The sequence below is a fragment of the Augochlora pura genome, chromosome 7 (genome assembly GCF_028453695.1).
Source record: "Augochlora pura isolate Apur16 chromosome 7, APUR_v2.2.1, whole genome shotgun sequence".
NCBI lineage: Eukaryota > Metazoa > Arthropoda > Insecta > Hymenoptera > Halictidae > Augochlora > Augochlora pura.
This window is the reverse complement of record NC_135778.1, coordinates 31,572,570-31,593,931: the sequence shown is the minus strand read 5'-3', so window position 1 is coordinate 31,593,931 and position 21,362 is coordinate 31,572,570. Positions and strand designations below refer to the sequence as shown.

The 21,362-nt window shown below is 36.3% G+C and overlaps 1 protein-coding gene across 4 annotated transcripts in view; it reads right to left on the bottom strand.

The window, feature by feature from the left end:
* Positions 1 to 21,362, bottom strand: part of LOC144473851 (uncharacterized) — a 136,634-nt gene that overhangs the window by 95,562 nt on the left and 19,710 nt on the right. Inside the window, exon 1 of one of the 4 annotated variants that reach the window (XM_078188156.1) lies at positions 16,213 to 16,516. The exons of the other annotated variants lie outside the window; for them this stretch is intronic. The gene's annotated coding sequence lies outside the window, so the exon portion shown is untranslated. Of the gene's footprint in view, positions 1 to 16,212; positions 16,517 to 21,362 lie in introns of those variants that run through there. 4 annotated transcript variants of the gene reach the window in all.

The window sequence follows — 21,362 nt, the reverse complement described above, 5'->3', positions numbered from 1 at the left end:
TCCCCGGTTAACAGGTTAATTAGACGGACAGCGGGACTAATCTATTCCGTCGCACAGCGCAATCGGCTTTACAACCCGATAGATAGTTTATATCGCGTTGTATTAGTTCCGGAGGTGTTCACGCTGGAATCCTCCACCATACATGTAGACGAATCGATGTGCACCAAGTTGCACTAAGATAAACTAGGGTGCACCAAGATGTCCCAGTTTGCACCAAAATGTAGCAGACCACACCAAAATACATTAAAATACACCATGATGAATAAGAAACGATACAATGGCCTAAGATGCAAAAAGATCTAATACAATATACTAAAACGCACATTGAACTGACACAATTGCACAATATGCATCAGGTTGCATCAAGGTGGACTTAAGAGATTCCAAGATTTACCAGGAAGCACCAAGATGCACCAAGTCACGTCAAGATACACCAGGACGCACCAAGTCGCATCAAGACGCAACAAGATGCGCTAAGATACATTAAATCGTATCAAGACGCATCAAAACGTAACAAGACGCGCCAAGACGCGTTAAGACGCGCCAAAAAGTACCAAGGCGCACCAATATGCTAAAGCTCCCCGGCTGTTCCAATTAATGCATACCGCTGTCGCTGCAATCATCATATGAGCCGTTCAGTGCACACATCGACTAACTCCATAAAACAAAAAGTCGAGAAACGCGATGAAATGATGTACATTGATTTTTAAAATTCCTGTTATAACATAGATTCACACATATAATGTAGAATGAATAAACACAGATATAGCTTTCATTTAACGTATAATTTAATGTATAAAATTAATATTATTTAATGTATAAAATTAACAAGAAAGAATAGCTAAAAAGAAAAAAAGAAAAAAAAAAATTTTGCCGTTTAATGGTGTTAATCTTTATTATTCAGGAAAGTTATTATAAATATAAAAAGTTATGACTATACCAAGTGCTTTGACACTTAAATTTAAGATTTTTCAAAAAGTGGAGTTAATCGATGTGTGCACTGGACGGCTCATATCACGCATGATGCATCGGTAAGACAAGAATGACCGGCGTGACGGTAGACTAAATGTTGAAGTCGCCCAACAACAATGAAAGTATGACCCGAAAGGGAGAGAAGAAACGACGGTGTCGAGCCGGGAGCCGAGAGCTGGAAGCTGAGACAGGGGCCGACGAGGACCAGTTTTTCCTGCGTGGATCGCGGTGCGTTGATCCACGCGCGATCTCGCAAGACCACTTCTTGTGGATCGACTCGGGGGACTCTGCGTTCATCCGAAAGTCCTCTCCGGCATCGGGGAACGTTAATCATCGATATCTCATCGCGGTTACTTTCGATCGACCGTCACACTCGACGCACCGCGCGCCGCATTGCGCCGCAAATTGTCACGCGCATCGCTAATTTGAATTTTTCGCTTGCATCGACTTGAAAAATTTCAGTCGAACATGGATTATGTGTTGCGTATAATCGATCCTGGAGTACTGAACGATAAACTATTGAAACTTTCGTAATCAAATATAATTGTGCGCATTGATGATATTTTTATTTCAAATATTGTTCAACATTGTCAGTTTCATTTTGAAATTATTCGGCTAATTTCGTTATTAAGATTAAGACAAGGGACGAGCAAGTAAATGAATTCAGTAGAAGATAAATAGAAAGCAAATAAATGTATTAAGTATAGAACGAGTAGAGAGTAAATAAATGAAGTAAGAAATATGTTCCTACAGGAAGCAAATAATTGAGTTAAGTGTAGAACAAGGAGAAAGTATGTAAATATATTAAGTATAAAACATGTGGGAAGTAAATAATTTATTTAAAGGAGGAACAAGTAGAAGAAAGGCAAATAAATAAAGTATAGAACGAATAGAAAATAAGTAGATAAATTAAATATAAAATACGTGGAAAGCAAAGTAATTAGTAGATCAAGTATAGTACAAGTAGAAAGTATACGAATGAATTACCTATAGAACAAGTGGAAAGTAGATAAACAAATTAAGTAAAAAATAAAATAAAATGAGATTTGAATAAACTCGAGATAGTGTTCCAGCGCCACCGATCTCGCAGATTCCCATATTCGCAACGTTTCAACCGCAAACGCGAAAAGTCCGCAGTCTAATGGCCAGATGGAGAGCTCGGATACACGTCGACCGTAGCGCACAGTGTGCCACGACGGATTAATTAATTCAGCGCAGGTTCGTACATTTCAATTACGAAAGAACCCAGCGGTAGAAGTTAACGCAGTCACTTGCAGCATATAGGAAGTATGTACTGTTACGACTAGTACGCTCAACGACTGTGTCGTGGAATTTGCATGACTTCCGATTATCGGTTCCTTGGACGGACGGTCTAAAAAACAAAGCCCCGGTGCATCGCGGAGAAGGCTGGTAAACGGGTATAAACCGTAACTGCACCCGGTGCGGTGCAGGATCACCTAGACCGAGACGAAATGCACGTTACAGTTGAAGAACGATATATTACGCGGCGGCACGGCGATACCTCGGGTCTATTTCCTAGTCAGTGAAACTTTTTTCTCCCGGAATTCCTCTTAGTCGTTAGTATAATTTTTGTGTCTTCCTTCATGCCCGGCGATCGCTAAATTATTTATTAGCAGCAGTCGAAGTCCCGTCTACGACACGGTGTATTCGATAACGGATACACTGGCGCCGAGTCGTCGATTGCTCGAGATCGTATAGATTGTTCGAAATTAATGGCAATCTTTCGGAATAGTATCGATCGTTGAAATCATATCAATTGATCGAGATAATATTGACCCTTCGAAATAATATCGATCGTCGAAATAATATTGATCCGTCGAAATAATATTGATCCATCGAAATAATATCCATCGATCAAAATAATATTAATTCTTCTATGTCATTTGGAAATATGAAATGTCGGATGTTTAAACAAATATATAAAACTGTATATCTTTTTTCAAAAGCTGTTGATTTAATCAAAGTATGTCCCGTTTGCTTTACTACACCTTTTCCAACGAGATTTCAATACAGAAATGCCTGTCTTAAACAAATTTTGATCATTAGAATTAATAAACTCTGATATGGAATAATTCAGACTGTCTTCATTTATATATTATTTAGCCCCTCAAACTCGGGCAGACTTTGAGCAGTTTTAGGACAGTGTTGCCAATTTCTTTCGCGAGCAACGTCCCTCAAGTATTCGCGGAACTCTTCACTAGTAAATACACGTTGCTCGGCTGAAGAAAGTGACAGCGACCTGTCATAAATAATGTCGGGATTAAGAGAAATAGAATGAACGCTAGCATGAAAAACGTAAACACTTGAGTTTTTCTTCTCTTTGTAACTTCCGCACTACCTCTCGGACGTTAGAGACTATTAACCTTTTGCGCTCGAAGCCACTGCCACTGAAAATCTGAAATAAATCTTCTGGCTTATAGTATTTCTATCGTATGCGATAAAGTGCATTTTATTAGGTTGGTGCCTATGAATACTATACACTATTTAGCCCGTAAAAACTGTCCTAAATGTTTAAAATAGTGAAAGTCGGCGTTGGCAAAAGATCTATATTTTATAAAATTTTATATTTTACTTCGTTTCATTTCGCAATTGTTTTGTACGACGTATGCGTAGTTTTTACGGACTAAACGGTATGTAAATAGAGACAGTCTGAAAAATTCCCTACTATAGTTTATTGATCCGAAAAATCAGAATTTCTTGAAGACAGACATCTATGAATTAAACTCGCGTTGGGAAGAGTGTATTGAAACAAATGGGGCACATTTTGATTAAATCAATAGCTTTTGAAAAAAGATATGCAGTTTTATATACCCGCTTAAAAATCCGACATTCCATATGCACCATCCTGATAGAATATTTCAGAATTCATGCGACTGAATTTTTATGAATTCAGATAGAATATTCACACGATCGAATGCAGAAGCATTAAATCGCGAAACAATTAAAACTACGAATTTCTCACGTACTTAATAAACTGCGAGAACTCTTATTCAATTATGAATGAGATGATCATATGAGATAATAATCTCTTCTTAAATGATAGGCCCGAAAAATGCAAGCTAAGGTTGCTGAAGCAGATCGGCGTCGAAAATAGAAGATTGTGTAACGGTAAAACGCAACCCGTAAGAGTTCACTTTTTCTCTCTCTCTCTCTCTCTCCTCCCTTTCTCTCTCTCGCTGTGGACGTCCGAGAAGATCGTCTCGCCCGGAAAGGATATCGTCACCAGGTCGATACTTTCCACGTTAGGACACGTTTCTCGGGTGTATGGGGCCACCGATCCGTTTTAACGGCTCGTCTCCTTTTTTTTCTCGTGATCGTTTCGCGAACACGATCCTCGAAAAACGGCTTAATCTCGACGGATCGAACCCGTTTTTACGGATCGAGTATTACTCGCTGGAACTATAGGACAACGACGTATTGGCCCAGTCGGACGTATCGAGTTCCATCAATGAGCGATTCTAAAAGAAACACCGATACCCATCCATGCACGAAACATTGCGTTCGGACTCGCTTCTATAATTCAAGTCTCGATTGATTTTCTTCTGCTCGATACCGGCACTGTGCTTTTCAATCATTTTTACAATATTACCAGCGATTTGTCAGACTACATTTTGGATACACGCAAGGTCAATAGCAGTTTTTCTTTTATGAGAAAAGTTAACGAATAAACAGGTATAATATACAAATAAGCAAGTAAATAGATAAGATTGTCTTTTGTGAAAATCATACTACATATTCTAGAATTTAACCGGTCAAAATTATTGTCTATAGTGGGCCTAGTATCTCATTTATAGCATTTTATCTTAGAAAAACGAATTATAAACAAATAAAAATAGTCACGAACAAATAAAAATAATTATAAACAAATAAAAATAATTATAAACAAATAAAAATAATTATAAACAAATAAAAATAATTGTAAACAAATAAAAATAAATGCGACGTTAAACCTCTAAGAAAAAAAAAATAAAAAAAAATAACTATGGACGAGTAAAATATAAACGAATGATTACGAACGAATAAAAACAATTGCGAACAAATAAACACAATTGCAAACAAATAAAAGCAATCATGAACAACTAGAAATAATTCCGAACAAATACAAATTGCTAATAAAATATTCAAAACATATTATTGCAGGTAACAACTTGGTTCTACCTATATGTATAAGTCTGACAATTATAGTTCAACCACATTCGAGGCAATAGAAATAATCATCGAAATTGAACTAATTCTGCGACTAGCACGAGTTCGTATCGGATGTTTCAGTGGACGATCTCGGCGAGCCGCGATCCGCCGTTGCATTTACGTATCGTGGAATCTGCATTGCAGGGCGAATAACGGTGCATCCCACGCGTCTGGGACGTGTTGCATACGAAATGCACCGTCGCCGATTCAGTTTCCGACCTTGACGAAATCCGGAAAAATCGTGCGCCGCATCGTTTTCGGTTTCCGCGCACGGGAACACGGTCACGTAGAGATCTCTCCTCCTCTGGTACGAGAGCGTACGCGGCTCGCTCTTCACGCACTTACGTAAACGGATCGGGAACGAACGATTACTTAATCGTGTACATAGTGCATAAATCAGGCTCGGTGCAGTTCGCTAGCCTCCGTTCCTGGAAATCGTTGCTCTCCGCCGAGGCGGCGCGCACAGTCGCCGTCAATGGACAAAATAGACGAAATGGACGAAATAAACGAAACAGACAAAATAGACGAAATTAACGAAATGAACAAAACGAATAAAATAAACAAAACAGTCAAAATGAAAAGTTATTAGCATGGAAAATCTAAATATAAAATTTAATTATATACATAGGTATATCTTATATCAAACATTTAATGAAAATAAATATGACTACTCTGTCGTGTAATTTTGTAAGAATTAATGCATACAAGATTTTGTATATAAATATAATTTTTATAAAATTCCACTGCAGTATAATGATTCTTATTCCAATTTAACTTCCGATAAATTGTAATAAAATATAAATATATACTTATACAATTAAAATATGTACACATGTATAATTTAATTTTATATTATTAATAGAACCGTTTACATTAAATATAAATTTTATCTTGACAGAATAGTGCACCAATTTCACAATTTAATTATATAACTCGTAGATCGAGGTATGAATAAAATTTCTCTTGAAAGTTCCATTAATTATTTCATTGATAAACATAATAAGGAATTATATACATTTTTTGTTTTAACGCACCAAAACTTGAATTTATATAAAAACCATTATACTGTCAATGAAATTTGATCAGAATTTCTAAATAAAAAATTTCGCGACTATATTCTATTTTACACGACCAGTTTAAAAGACAATAACTTCAATGTAGCAATATTTAATACACATTATGAGCTAACAGAAGAATATCGAGTTAGTAATTCATCGAATACTTAGTCATGAGAATGGTCGAATACTTCATCGGTCAGATACCGAATTACTATAGTATCCGAGTAGACGGAGGCGGGTATAAGACTGAGATTATCCACAGAGAAATGACAGGCCTGCGACAGGTAAAATAAAGGAAATCGAGGAAAAGAGATCGAGGTGGAACGTGTGCGGGCAAACAGGCGATTGTATCCACTCTGATTACTGGTAGTCGATGCAGACGCGTGTATAGGTAATGGCGTCCCAGATTTTCGAATCAAGGCCAGGATATTTGCTCACACCTGACGCGCAAAAAGGCGATCGACGGCGAAAGTGTTTTGTATGGGCAAGTACCATAAGTGATGTAGAAGGTGTTCGCGAGGCTCTGTCGCGCGTGTTACAGAATCGGCGAAACGAGAGAAGAGGGGCCCCATCGGCGCGATCCTTGCCACCTGGCCACCAGCTGACTCCGATAACGCTAGTCTAATTAGATTAAACGGCAGCGAGATACGCGACCATGGCACACTCCGTGCAACCACCTTAGATTACGTGATCTTGAACACCGTGTTGCATAATCATGTAGAAATCGGGCCTCGACGCCGTTCTTACTTATTCATATGTTGTCTCATTAGAGTTCGGACATTTTTGGGCGCTAACTTATAATTATTATTTTCTAATGGTAAGCGCTGGAGCACGATCTTCGTGTTTTCATTTGTAACAAAACTGTTAACATTAAAAACAAATTTTATCTAGACGGAATAGTGTATTAAATTTAGAAATTAATTACATACTAATTTATAGATAAAAGTTTTCATAAAATTTTTCATGGGTATCGAAATCACATTATAAAATACTAATAACGAAATATACGGATTTTTAATATCTATTTATACTCATATAAAATAAGCATTTTAAGGAAATGTCTCGGACAACTAAAACGTGTTTCTCGTGAGGACCGATAGAAATTTTTCATATTTCAATGCGTGATCATAATTATTTTTTGAATGGTGATAATTTTATCGTCAAGTACGTTCTTACAGTTTCCAATTTCACTACCGAAACAGGTTATGTTTTGGCGCGACATAAGAGAAATTCATTTTAAGAGACACATTCTTGTATTGAAGTCGTGTTTCTCGTGAACGTTAATAAAATTTTCTGAATTTTTAAAATGTATTGATAATTATTTTTTCAGCAACGATAGTTCTATCGTAAAGTACGTTCTTCCAGCTTCCATTTGCACTATTAATAATTCAAAAAACATCATAATACGACATAAAAAAATTAATTCTAAAAACCACTTTTACACTTGTACTGTCTTCTCAATAGTCACAATTACATCGTGATTATTTTCAAACAATGACGATTCTATCATCGAACACATTCTTTCAGTTTCCATTTCCACTATAAAGACATCGAAAATCTCCATCGGACGACGATCAAAAATCAATTTTGTCAGACCAATCCATACACTAAACCCGCGTTCTTAACAAAAATTAATCGAATAAGTTATTCTATTTATTCGAATAATTCTATCTTCAAATAAGTTATTCGAACAGAGTTCAAAAAGTTATTCGAATAATAATGCTTTCGCTTTTGCATAATTGTATAAGCATATATTTATACGAGCACTATATACTATGCATTTTTACTCGAATAAGATCTTATTTGGATAAATTCGAATTCAATTACGATAGTGTCGGCCAAAATCATACTCATTAGCCTTTATCTCTTGTCTCGTAATCCGAATAAAATGAATCGAACCCCGTTTCGCGCGGGCAGCGAACTACAAATCGTCGCGAACAGTTTCTACGAGGGACCTCGAAAATCTGATCGAAAAGGTCACAGGCTCGGCGCTTACGCTACTGGTTCCGCAGTCCGATAAGCGGGAAATTTGTTGACCGGTTCTCTCTGTGTTCCATAAATTCGACGTTAACCAGCTCGTTAACATTTTCCGTGCGAGAGGAACGCTCGTAGAAAAATCTATCCACTTACATCGCGCGGATATCTCTCTAATATGCTGCCTCGATACCCGTCCGAGCAATTAAGCAAAGTTTTCAAATCCCCCCCTCTCCCCTCTCCATTGCTCGCGCCTAGCCATGGAATTTTAATGTCCGCCGAATGATTTCACGGCGCTGGTGTGCTAATAACAACCGCAAAGATCGGATCATGCTCGCAAAATAAGATACATCGTTCGATTCGCGTTTCGAACGATTCCGATTTTCTTAGTAGATATTCAAAAAAAAATTATTACGAGTACATAGAAAACCGTGGAGACACGTTGAACGAAAGTCGAGTAAGACTTTGATACGATAAGAAAAGAGTCTGCGAACTTCTTACACGTTTCTAACGAATACATTTTTCAATTAATTAGCGTTAGATAAATTTCTATTTTGTAGACATTGTTTACGTCATTTGTAACTCATTGAAACTGTTAGAAGTTTGTTATTCGTTCCTAAAAGTTCGCTCGTTCAACATTTTTCGCAGAATATGATACCTAAATAAAAAACAGATTTATCATGAAAAAAATCAAGATAACCTCAAAACAAAAATTAAAAACTAAAAGCGCTATTGGAAATACTGAAGAGCATGTCTCAGTTTGTATTTTGTTTAAATCAAATGTTACGAGCTTTTTTACAATCTCAATTAACCTTTTCAGGGATACTGCCACGTATGTGTGTACTTAGTTTTCTGAAAATTATGATTATTCTAAGGGTAAAGGAAATGAGAATCAGTTGACAAACTATTCGCTACATAATCCCTTAGCAATACCGGAAAAACTTCATAGAAAAAAATGAAACGGATGATAAATAAAAAAGACACAATTAAATAAATTGTTCCCTACTATTAAGTTCTGTCTGCGAAGTGAAAGACTATAAACAATTGTTCGTACATTTAACAATATTTATTACACAATTTAGTTTCGTTGCCTATGACATCTAGCCAGCATGCTAGCAATTTGTAAATAATATTTCTGAAAAATATATGTCTCAAATGAGCATATGCATACTTATTAAAACTCGATATGACATTATCCGACAGAACTTTACGGTAGACTTAATATAAAAATTCATCCCTGGAGAGGTCGAATGGGACACCCTGTATACGTTGTTTCGTAAACTACGCATTTACGAAGCTTCAGGTGTAGAAGGTTAAAGGTCGGCTAATTCGATAATTAGAAAGGTTATCGCGGTTTTTACGACTATCGAAGAAACCGAGGGTATTGTACAGAATTTGATTAAAAGCAACGTGCACGATTATCTGGAAACAGGAACATTTGTTCGAGCATGTTTGGATTAATTTCTAAGTGACGGCGATAAAAATATCTATTCGTTTTTTACGCAACGTCGATGACCGATCGTTCGTTGGAATCGAATTTATCGGGAAACGACCTAAATTCCGTAGAAATAATCGTGTCTATCGGGAAATGGCCTCGATGCGATGGAATTCGATCCACGCGGCCTCTTTGTTCCCGATACGATGTTCATTAAGTACCGTTTTAATATTTTGAAAACGGTACCTCCCACCTGACGACGTCAACGACGACGACGACAAAAACGACGCGTTGCGAAACGTTCATTTTTGTTTTACGTAACGATCACGCGCGTCCGACGAGCTAAACGATTCACGCGCGAAATGGCGCACTCGTGACGGTACCTCAGCAAATTTAAAAAATCATCAGACTTTGATTTATTTAACACTTAAACGACCGCTCGCGGGATTTCTCGTGTTTCGACGCGCGCAGGAACTCGCTTTCAAAAATATCGTACCCTGCAGAATCACAAAACTTGTTTTAAAAACTGTCTTTATGATATATTAGTTATAAGGTTAATAAATACGAGGATTTTTAATTTTCTAGGTGTATTCGTTTTTCGTTGCCGAACGAGAAAATCGACGGTCTTCGAGGAAATTGCGGAAAATAATGTTCGGCTATTTAAGCGTCGAGCTGAACGCTTACTTTTCGACCATTAGGGAACGTCAGTAAAAATGTTTATCTTATTTACGTTGCTAATTATTTCGCGATATTCATTTCGTCGAATAAATTGCTCTTAGACACTCGTGGCATTGGCAATATTTGAAAACTAACGATGACGTACAACAATAAAAATAGTTTTTATTTTATATATTTCTATCGAAGGTACTTTATATATTATTAATTATTATTCAATGTGTCTTTGCACTTATGCTGTGTATTAGCTGTCTATTTTAAAAGTGATCTAAGTCCATTTATATTGAATTAATTAATTAAACTTCACGTTCCAAAAAAGAATACAAAACATATACAGTCCCAAACAAAGAGATAGCACGCGTGTGCTATCCTTAATTCCGCATTGTGTAGTTAAGATGGCTCGAAAATTCTGAATGATATGTAAACCCTACGTCGTACGAATATGAAACCATAACATGTCTTCACTTGACTTCAGCCAACTTTGTGAAAAAAAATATAAACATATGGTTGGGTACACACAAAATGATAGCACACTAAGGATTTGTTGATACTTTCTTCAGTATTCTATCAGTTCTTGAGCAGTTAACTTAATTAAGTGTTTTTGAGTCATTAAGTGCTTTAACTCATTAAATTTATAAATTTACACAATGGGGCATGGAAAAAAATTAACTGAAGGTGAAATTGCAACAATTATTACTTTGAGAAAAGGAAAAGTTACCATTACGGAAATTGCGAAGGAAATTAAAAGGAGTAGAAAAGTAATATAGAATGTACTGAAAAACGTTAATGGTTACGGTAAAAAGAAGAGTAGTGGTAGACCAACTGAACTATCTAACCGTGATAGACGAGCAATTCTGCGTGCTGCGAGTAATTCTTCTGCAACAGCAAAAGAAATTGCTCGCAAAGCGGGTGTGAATACGAATATCGAGAACGTTTGTCGTGTACTCCGAACATTTAGCAATATAACTAGAAGAAAAATTATAAGAAAGCCACGCCTACAGTATAGACACATGCAGGAACGTTTATTATTCGCAAAAGAACACATACATTGGAAGAGGTCCTGGAAAAAAATTATCTTTACTGATGAGAAAAAATTTCATTTGGATGGTCCTGATGGACATTTATATTATTACCATGACATACGGAAAGAAGAAATAAGAACAATCAGGCGACAAGCTGGAGGTGGAAGCGTTATTATATGGGCAGGGATTGGCTACAATGGGAAAACCGATATTATAACCGAACAGTATAAAATTAATACGTATGCAGAACAGATTGCTAGGAAGCCATTTATATTTCAGCAGGATAATGTTGCTGTACATACAGCAAAAATTGTTCAAGAGTATTTTACAAAAAAAAATATTCGTTAAATATTTTTAAAGTGGCCAGCATGCTCCCCTGACTTAAGTATAATTGAAAACTGCTGGGGAATGTTATCGCGAGCTGTCTATGCTGAAGGAAGGCAATTCGAAAACATTCACGATTTAAAAAAGTGTATCCAAAGAGAATGGAATAATTTACCACAAATTCAAATCCATGCGATCGGAAATGTGTAGGTCAATATAGAAACTATATTATTTTATTTAATTATTTATGTCATTGTTCAAAATAATAATATTCAATCGTATCGATCTGTGTAAAATAACTCAATGTGCATATGCGCTTATGGCACATGCGATTTTTGAAATGATAAGATACGCGTCGTGCATCGATACAGATAAATAATACTTTTGTTCACTTTTTCCTACAGGTAAGATTGTAGACAAAAAAATATCTTCCTTCATTTAGTAAGTAATATAATTAGGTACAGCAAATGCGAATTTGCATGAAGGTTCGCCGTCTAGAAAATGTAAATACATATCAGGCTGTCTAAACAGCGATTGTTTGCCACTTTCTATTTGTACAGTTTCTTTCTGTCAACAGAAACTTTTTCGAATAGATTACGACTACATTGTCAGAACTCGAGACAAAGAGATGGTTGAAATAGTAAATAGACTATAAATATTTATTATTTTGAATATTTATTATTTTTCATTATGAATATTTTCCCGTGTAACTTGCTTAGAAATAGTAGTTACTTTAGTAGTAGAAACTGCTATTTCAAACAAACTCGTCTGTTAAATTCAGAATTTGTTAAATTGTTTGAACTTAGCAAATAAACTTTTTTGGAACAGTATTGCACATATTTGCAAATATTTTAAGATACCGTTTCTTATTTGTGTCTACCTTACTTGTGTAAATACTGTTGCAAATGAAGTTTATTTGCTAAATTACATATTACATAAGATAAAAATATCTAAAATCTGTTTACTGTTTCAAAGATCAATTTTTCCCCAGCTCTGCTTTCCATACCTTCTGCTTCTTGTATTGTCTACTCAAACACAGAATATAACTAATAAAAGAAAAATTGTATATCGATAAAGAATAAATATTCTGTTTTCCTCGTAAGTAAATCAACGTAATAATAACTAAACATCGTAAAAATAATAATTTTACAGCCGCTGTTCTATTAAAAGAAATAGGGCTTATAAAGCAACCATAAATTGCAAGTGCTCTATATTTATAATACTAGATTAGAACGAAACTGTAAATATCTAACGACATGCACCGTTTCGATAATTGCCTCGATAACTATAATTAACTGGAACTTAATATAAAGTATTAAAATCAAACCGTTAATCGGTCACAGTAAAAGATAAATCATCGAGTTAATTAAAATCCCATTGATTATCAAGTTACTGGTCATTAACGCGAAACATGATTCGCGACAGGAATTTCAATGTTGAATGATAAATAACATATAAGTGATAACGGTCGTTCATTAAACGATGGAACCGATTAGACAGTGAATTACGAAATTATACGATGCCGCTTTTTGTATAATTAAACGTGCGACGATAAAGGAACAAATTGGCAATAGCGTTCAACGGTAATTTCCGTGTCGAGAGCACCGCTCTAAAATATTGATCATCGAGTATCACGAATTCCGGCACGAAGTCATGCGATTGTTATCACGGTTTTGCACAACCCGTGATCGTCAAACGCGAAACCCGTACATGCGCGCTGTTGAAACCCGTCCGATGCTTGTGCATCGCTTTGTTATCTCGTTTACGAAATCAAGAAAACAATCCACCTCGGGTAAATCGTGCCGTCACGATAACCGTTTGTTTATCATTGATTACACGACGAAAGTGGATCAACAAAACAAGCGTTCGCCTTATATCGTTCACGCCGACTAAATCAATTGTCCGCGGCTTTGAATATTCGACTGGAGACACAACGCTGAAAGATACGACGTTTCAAGCGTTTATCGATAAAAAGATATCATCAGTCTAACCATCGAAATTCACCACTTATTTACTGGTGAATCAGAACATATTGTTGTAATTTAATGTGGATTCAAATTATAATTCAATAGAAAACTGCAATTATGTATATTATATATAGTATAATATAGGCAACATAATTGTGATAATATAGTGTTGTAACAACTTGTAGTCGGAGTGTTGGTTTGTCACAGTGTTTTTATTTGTTTTCGGGGAGGATTCACACGAAGACTCCCGTATAACACGGTGGTACACTAAGAACTCGCACGTAGAATAGTAGGAAAAGGTCAGGTGTGGGGAAAAAATTTTCAAAGAAAACCCCTATAGTGAAAGTAAACTCTTCTGCTTTTCTCTAAAAAATGTCCCGGTATTTATACCTAAAACGGTCCTAGCCTCGACCCAATGAGCGCGCTTCAAGTTCCCGAGTTTATGCCCCTTTGTACCTGGGCTCTCAGTGCGCCTTGCTAGTACCGCGTCCTTCGCATCGACGCTCTCGCTAATTCTACCTTATTTTACATTATTTACATAGTTACAAATATATATATACGTTACAGTGTAATATAATAGAAATTTCAGTTTTAATGAATTATAAATTTAAATTGTTGTACAATGGAAAATTTTTATATATAATATCGTATAGGTAATATGATTGTAATAATCAGGATTTTCCAAAAGTCAATCGCAATTGAGAAATGAGGCGTTCGTGGGCTCATTTGAAATAATTTTTTCTTTTACAACAATTTTCTCTGAAGCGTTGTTAACGAGCTATTAACGAAAAGCACTAACCAATGAGCGGTACTGGCCTTCAACCACTCCTTATCTCAACCGCCTAATGCCAGTCTATGTTTTTCATTTTCAACTCGTTAATGTTTCGAAAAAAATTTTTATAAAAAAAGTTGTCTGAAGTGACCTCAGGTATCCTCCATTTCCGAGTTGTTAGACAGTTTTGGGACAACCTGTATAGTGAAATATGATATAAACTTAAATTGATATTTAATATAAAATTTTAATTACATACATATTACATATAATTATATGTATATACATACATATTATATGTAATTATACATATATACATATTACATGTAATGACACAGTATAATATATAATATGAAATCTCAATTACACATATCATATATGATACACACGTGCAGAATGGAATATAATTGAATTTAAAAGTTGGTCCGTCGTTACCCTACTAACGTAGTACCCAATATGTCCGGCCGATGCCGCCGTGACACCGGTGAAAGCTAATAAAATAATGTCTCTTAGAGATAGCAAGTTGATAAGCGTCCTACGAAACCATTGTGTAATGACGTTCATTCACGATACGACATTCTTCAAGGACTCCGCTGACCTTTTTATTGCAGCGCATTTTATCGTAGCCGATAACGTGTATACGCGTCTTTAGCATCACCTTAAAAGGCCATTAATTACTAGCATTTTTAGTACAACAAATTCCAGTAACACACCAAAAGCTGAATTATACAAATGTATGCAGGGTTTACGCGTTTTGTAGCGTAATAACGTGGCCAAATGTCCGCTACGAAAATGCCGACACTTTTCCTATCAGAATGCTCAGTTTACGCTAACAAATTTGAATTGCTAACGATTTTGCCTGCTAATCCCGTGTTTTCAAAAAACGGTTTAATGTTAGATTAGAAACTTCGATTTTATAGACACCGGAACGCTGGCATCGAATTCGTTGAACAGTTACGGGAACGTGAATGGCAAACACAGGAAAGGAATCGTACGCCATAACCTTTACGAGGCACAGTGACCATACACACGGAACGTCAATATCGCGATAATATTGTAATTATCGGCGCACAGTGCCGCGAAAGGGATCGCCCTCCTAATCGTAGGATCATAATTTCGCAAAAATTAGGAAGATGCTCGTCATATGAAGCAATGAATATACGATAAGAATATTAATGTTTTTCCGTGTTTGGAATTAGGTTCAAAGTCAGTTTTATAAATAGAAATTAATTAGCGTTTTAAATGGACGCATGAAGCTTTTTAAAACGACTGATATTTCTGAAATTTTTCAACGATTGGAACAATTTTAAGAAAGACAATCGCCTTAATGAAGTATGTTATATGAAAATATATATTAATAAAATTGGAATAAAATTGGACCGATGGATATGTAGTCTCATCTAGTGATGATGATTTATAATACATTTAATTTTAATTTGATTTCATTTCATGTAATTGTACTTTACTCCACCTTATTTCATTATTGTATAATCAATATTGATACATCGCTTTGGTAAGAAAATGTTTTGTTAAGCAACCGTTAATGAACATGGTACATATGAAACAATAAGCATATTCACTTATTACAATAAAACTATAGAGACACATGACAAACATAATGAACATGAAAGAAGAGTTTTGTCCAATTTGTACCTCGAATCGCAACACTATGAAGCGGCGTAAAATCGAGCACATTTCGTGGAACGTCACGGACATTGCCTCTCGCGCTCGCACAAGCCGGGCGAACGCTTCGGAAGAAGTGGCGCGAAACAGTTGCCCTTGAAAACAACCATAGTCGACTAACCTCGTAATTAAATCCAAGCCGGTGTCATCGCGGTCGACGAACGTGTTCGCGCTCGGTCTCGCGGTGATGCTGCTTTCCTTTCCAGTCACTGATCGCGCACGAATTATTCGCTTTCAATTCACTGACACTTCCCGTTCGCGACAGCCTTCAGAAAACGTCTCAATGACTCGCGGACGATAGACACATGCCTGTCACACAGCAGAATATTCGAATGATTCGATAACGTGGTTGATTTTCGATGGAAAGACACGATTCAGAGTGCACGTGGACCACGAGGACACGAAACGATCGACACCTGCGCACCGCCAGACTACGACTGAACGCAAGTAACGGCTTTCGCGCGGCTAACTTCGGCAATTTTCGCGGTCGCTCGCTGCCGCCACTCGTTCGGCCGGGCTCGGACGCGCTCGAGTGTTCCCGGCCGGCGTCGAAGACGCACGAACAAATTGGCGCGCCTTCGGGATTCCAGCGAGAGTTTAAGAGTTATTTAAATATTTTACAAACCGGAATTTGACATGATTCTGATAAATATTTATCTAAGATAATTGTCCAAATGAATTCCTCTTTCTTTTAGCCGAATATTCTGTTCAAATAGTTCGCTATTCGACGTAAATTATTAAATGTACTTATTTGAATAATTCAGAAAATTCTTCAATCGAATAATTCGGAATACTTATTGTTCAAAGAATACGAGAAATTCCTTATTCGAATAATATTTTATTCTTCACATGAAGAAGACAAAATTAACAGTTTATTTACGAGTTTATGAATCTTATGTCTGATTGACTGCACTTATTGTTATACTTTGTTTACCAAAACGATTGAAATAAAACATCATCCACGTTTTCATTTTTGGATTCATTAAGCTTTTCCCTTAGGTACTGACATTCGAGAAATTTGCACGGTGAACAGAACTTTCAATATCACTTTTTAAATTTTGAAGATCCGTAATCGTGTATCACCTGCACCATGAATTCGTGCAAATGCTTGCTGTGCTTCCACCGCATTCGAGAGATTTAACAATTTCGTATTTAGTTCCGATATTTCAAACAATACGTTCTCGTTTATTTCGCTTCGCGACGGTGTACGCTGTCAGCTTCCTACTAAATTGTTTTGTTTGGGATACATTCAGTCAAACGTAGGACATTACACGTACGTGTTCAGTTTGTAAATACGTATTACCACAGAACAATTCGAGTAATGGAACAGAAGTCTCTGAACTCCCATTTCATAAACAGACATGACTCTTAGTAATGTGATAATAATCAAACAGGGTAATTTATCTTATGTCTATATAAATAATAACGAGATGAAATAATTGCAAACAGAAATTTTAAAATAAGTCAATCGTCACGAAATTCGTCGGATTGATTACGACTTAAGAATTGTCCAGGTTATTAAACAGTTCAGTGACTTCTTTAAATAATTTTTAAATTATTTAATTCATGAATTATTGTTTGATGAAATAAATGTTTATATTGCAGATAAATAAATGTAATAATGAATATAGTAGCCTTACACCTTTCTCTTAATGGCATTAACCCCACTACTAACACCAGCCAGTGGTTGGGATGCTATATAAGCTTATGCAAGACTTTCTGCATCTTATTTGCGCCTAGAGTGACGACCTGACTTTTATGCATATTACATTTTTCTGTATGGATATTTGTTTCTCAACAATTTATAAATACATGAAGATATGGTCCAATTATTCTTAACCCTGAACCGAGCACGTCAGTTAAAATTACTCGACGAGATACGTGAGGTGCACAACACCTGAGGAGACCTGTAAAAATAATACCAAGAACAAAATCATGTTACTCTGAGTCATACTTAAAAGCTAATGGAGCTATTACCACCTAGGTGACACCATTTAACAGTTTGCTAAAAGATAAAGAAACGTCAATCATAAAACAAATGGCTGGGTGTCAAATACCCCTGGAATGATTGATCCAGGGTTACGGAACAGAATATAAATAAATATTTAACCAAAAATATAGGCTGTTTTCTTTCACGAAACATGACTATAATTAATTAATTATGATAATCTACGGAGAATTATGTTAATGCAATCCCAAGGAGACACATAAATTCAATAATTGAACACAGTTGGTAAAATCGAAATCGACTTGACCAATGGATATTATTTCATCGAGAACACATCCCGACGATCGGCGTCGGTGTTCAAGGTTGACGTGGTGGTATAAGGTCAGTTTCAAGGTCAAGCATCTGGATACTCGGTCAGACCGTCATCGTAAATCAAGACGTAATACCGCCGGTGGTTTAGGTGAAACGGCCGACGAGGCTCGGCCGGCTCGCCGCGATTCTCTTATTTCCCGTTTTTCCAAGATCACGAGCGAATTTACGAGTTTCCGGTTGATAAGAGCCGCCCGTAGAGCGTGCATCCAACGTATCGAAGTATTTACGAGAGTAATTTACCGGCTTTTGCGTAAAGAGCCCGCGGGAAACGGGAGCCACGAGAAACAAGACTCGTCTTGGACGACATTAAATTCACCGCGATTCTCCCGCGTTTTTGCGATTCGACAGGTATGCAAGGACGCTTCTCCGTGATAATGGAATTGTTTATTTCCTGCTGACGGCGGCCGCCGCAAAAACTCTCTTTCTAATTGTCTACATAAATACCAGACCGAGACAATAAGATTTGCCCGCTTAGCAAACACCGGCGCATGAATGTTTGGGAATCGGGCGCAGCGGTTCCCAACCTTGATTTTCTAAAAATTCTCTCGGAACAATTAAACACTCTACTATCTTTGACATTCAATTAGGTTGTTCAACGCGTGTTCTGTTTGAACATATTCTGGGGGTTTTGTGCCAGTGGTTCTCGATCCATGTATCAGAAAATAATTCTGACAGTACCGTAAACATTAGATTCGATCACTGAATGCGTCTTTGTTTTATGGATGCTGTTGCCGTTGCTGCGATAATTTTCTGACAAAAATGTTCTACTAATTTTCCTTATCAAGAAAATACTTCTCGATTTGTTGATATTAAATTAGATTACTCATCGCGTGTCTTATTTGAACACATTCTAGTGGTTTTATGTCAGTGGTTCTTCGTTTGTGTATCAGAAAATAATTCTTAGTTCTCAACCTCGATTTTCTAAACATTGTTAACAATAAAATACTCTACGATTTTTTACGTTCGATTACATTATTCAACGCGTATCTTATTTGAACACATCCCGATGGTTTTGTTCCAGTGGTACTCAATTATTTCTATCAACAAATAGTTCTAAGCAGATTGTTAAAATTAAATTCAACTGTTAAATGCATCTTTATACACCAGAAAATCTTTCAACTATTTCCCTTACATAACATTGTATTATTGACACGTCTGACACTTAAAAATTCTAGTTTTACTTCTTCAATGATCCTCAACCTTTATAACGTAAAATACTCCTAATAAAATGACTAAATTCGATTCAACAACTGAACACGCACCTTCACGTTATGAATTTTTGATGCGCCAGTGTTTCTCAACTTACGAAATGAATTTTTAATCAATGCTCAGTGGTTCTCGAACATCATCATTGTTCGATGATTTTTCCAAACGTGTTTTTAACGGTACTTTTCAACTTTCAAGACATTATTTAAAAGAGTCGTCTGATTATATTTGAATTGAGCGAGTTCGTGCATGTAAATGAATCTGATACAATCAGTGCAGAGAATTTGTACTCTGAGAGAAACTGTAGACACTATCCGGGACACAGTGGGAATTTTACGGTCCTGGTTAATTGTTTCGGTTTCCCTCCACGGGTCGCGTCGACCTGACAGTTTTTTCAGAGACATTTTTAATGGAAACATCGTCGGGCTCATATAAAATCGCCCTCGCAACGCGAAACCCATCGAACAGGTGGCAATCTAACGGTTCGTCGACACAGAATTTCTCTCGCGCGTCATGCAAATACGTAGTACCCCCATCGTTCGAGCAGCGATATTAACGTTATTATACAAAGTGGCGAATATATGGCACCATGCGATTCTGTAGAAAGACCTGAAACGAAAGCATGCAATTAACGTGGCATGCCAAGAGTACCGTGAACGGTAACTCTGCCAGATAGAAATGATCGCTACTGTGCGACGGAGATTTCCAAATAATGGGCGACAAAGATGTCGTTTACACCAAGGCGTACAATATCTTTTTTTTTTTTAAATAAACCTTTTCTCGACATTTATATTGTGTGGATTTGAACGATTTAATTTTATTTGTTGGTAAAAGAGAATGCGAACATTTCTTCTTTATTTCCCTGGACTTGCATACTATTCAAAAGACTAGCAAACACATAAGAATGATTCTTATGAAAGAATCAGTAAACTCGAGATGCGCAAGATTGAACCCTTTGCGGTCGTATTAAGTTCGCACATAGGTATAATGTTGGTCGGAATTGAGTTTCGTTGAAGGGACAGTAATACATAATGTACGAGATTAAGAAGACTTGCAAGGATCGAGAGTGTAGAATTAAAAATTTAGGAAAACTAAAAATAAAGAGGCTCGGGACTCAAAAGACTCAAGGTACGAGACTCACATAACTCAAAATTCAAAAGATTCAAGACTCGCGAGACTCAGAAGTAACAAAACACAAAATTACGAAGGTTAAACATTAACAAGATTCGAGACTCGTAAGATTTCAAAGACTCAAAGGACTTAATGTACTCAAGACTCAAAGGGCTCAAAAGACTTAAAATATTCAAAAGACACAAAAGACGTAATACTCAAAAGACTCAATATCCAAAAGACTTACGATTCAAAAAATCGAGACTTAAAAGCCTCAAGACTCGAAAGTCAACAGACTCAACATTAACAACATTAAAGAATCACAAGATTTAAGACTGACACAACTCACAGAATTCAAGACTCACAAAATTTGAAATACGCATTACTTAACATTACTCACAAGATTAAAAGTTTGCTTTAACATAAAGAAAAAAAATTATAAACATTATCTAGTAAACAACTAGTCTGTGTAAAATATCTCAAATATATGAAAATCATTTCAACTACCTTGAAAAAAATTATTTCGTTTTAAAGAGTGTCCGAATATTAAGCAAGTTGCGTAATGATCGTTTAAGAGGAGAATAAATGTGTGAATTTTAATTGGCAACTTTTCGAAGTTAAAAAATTGTTTTCTA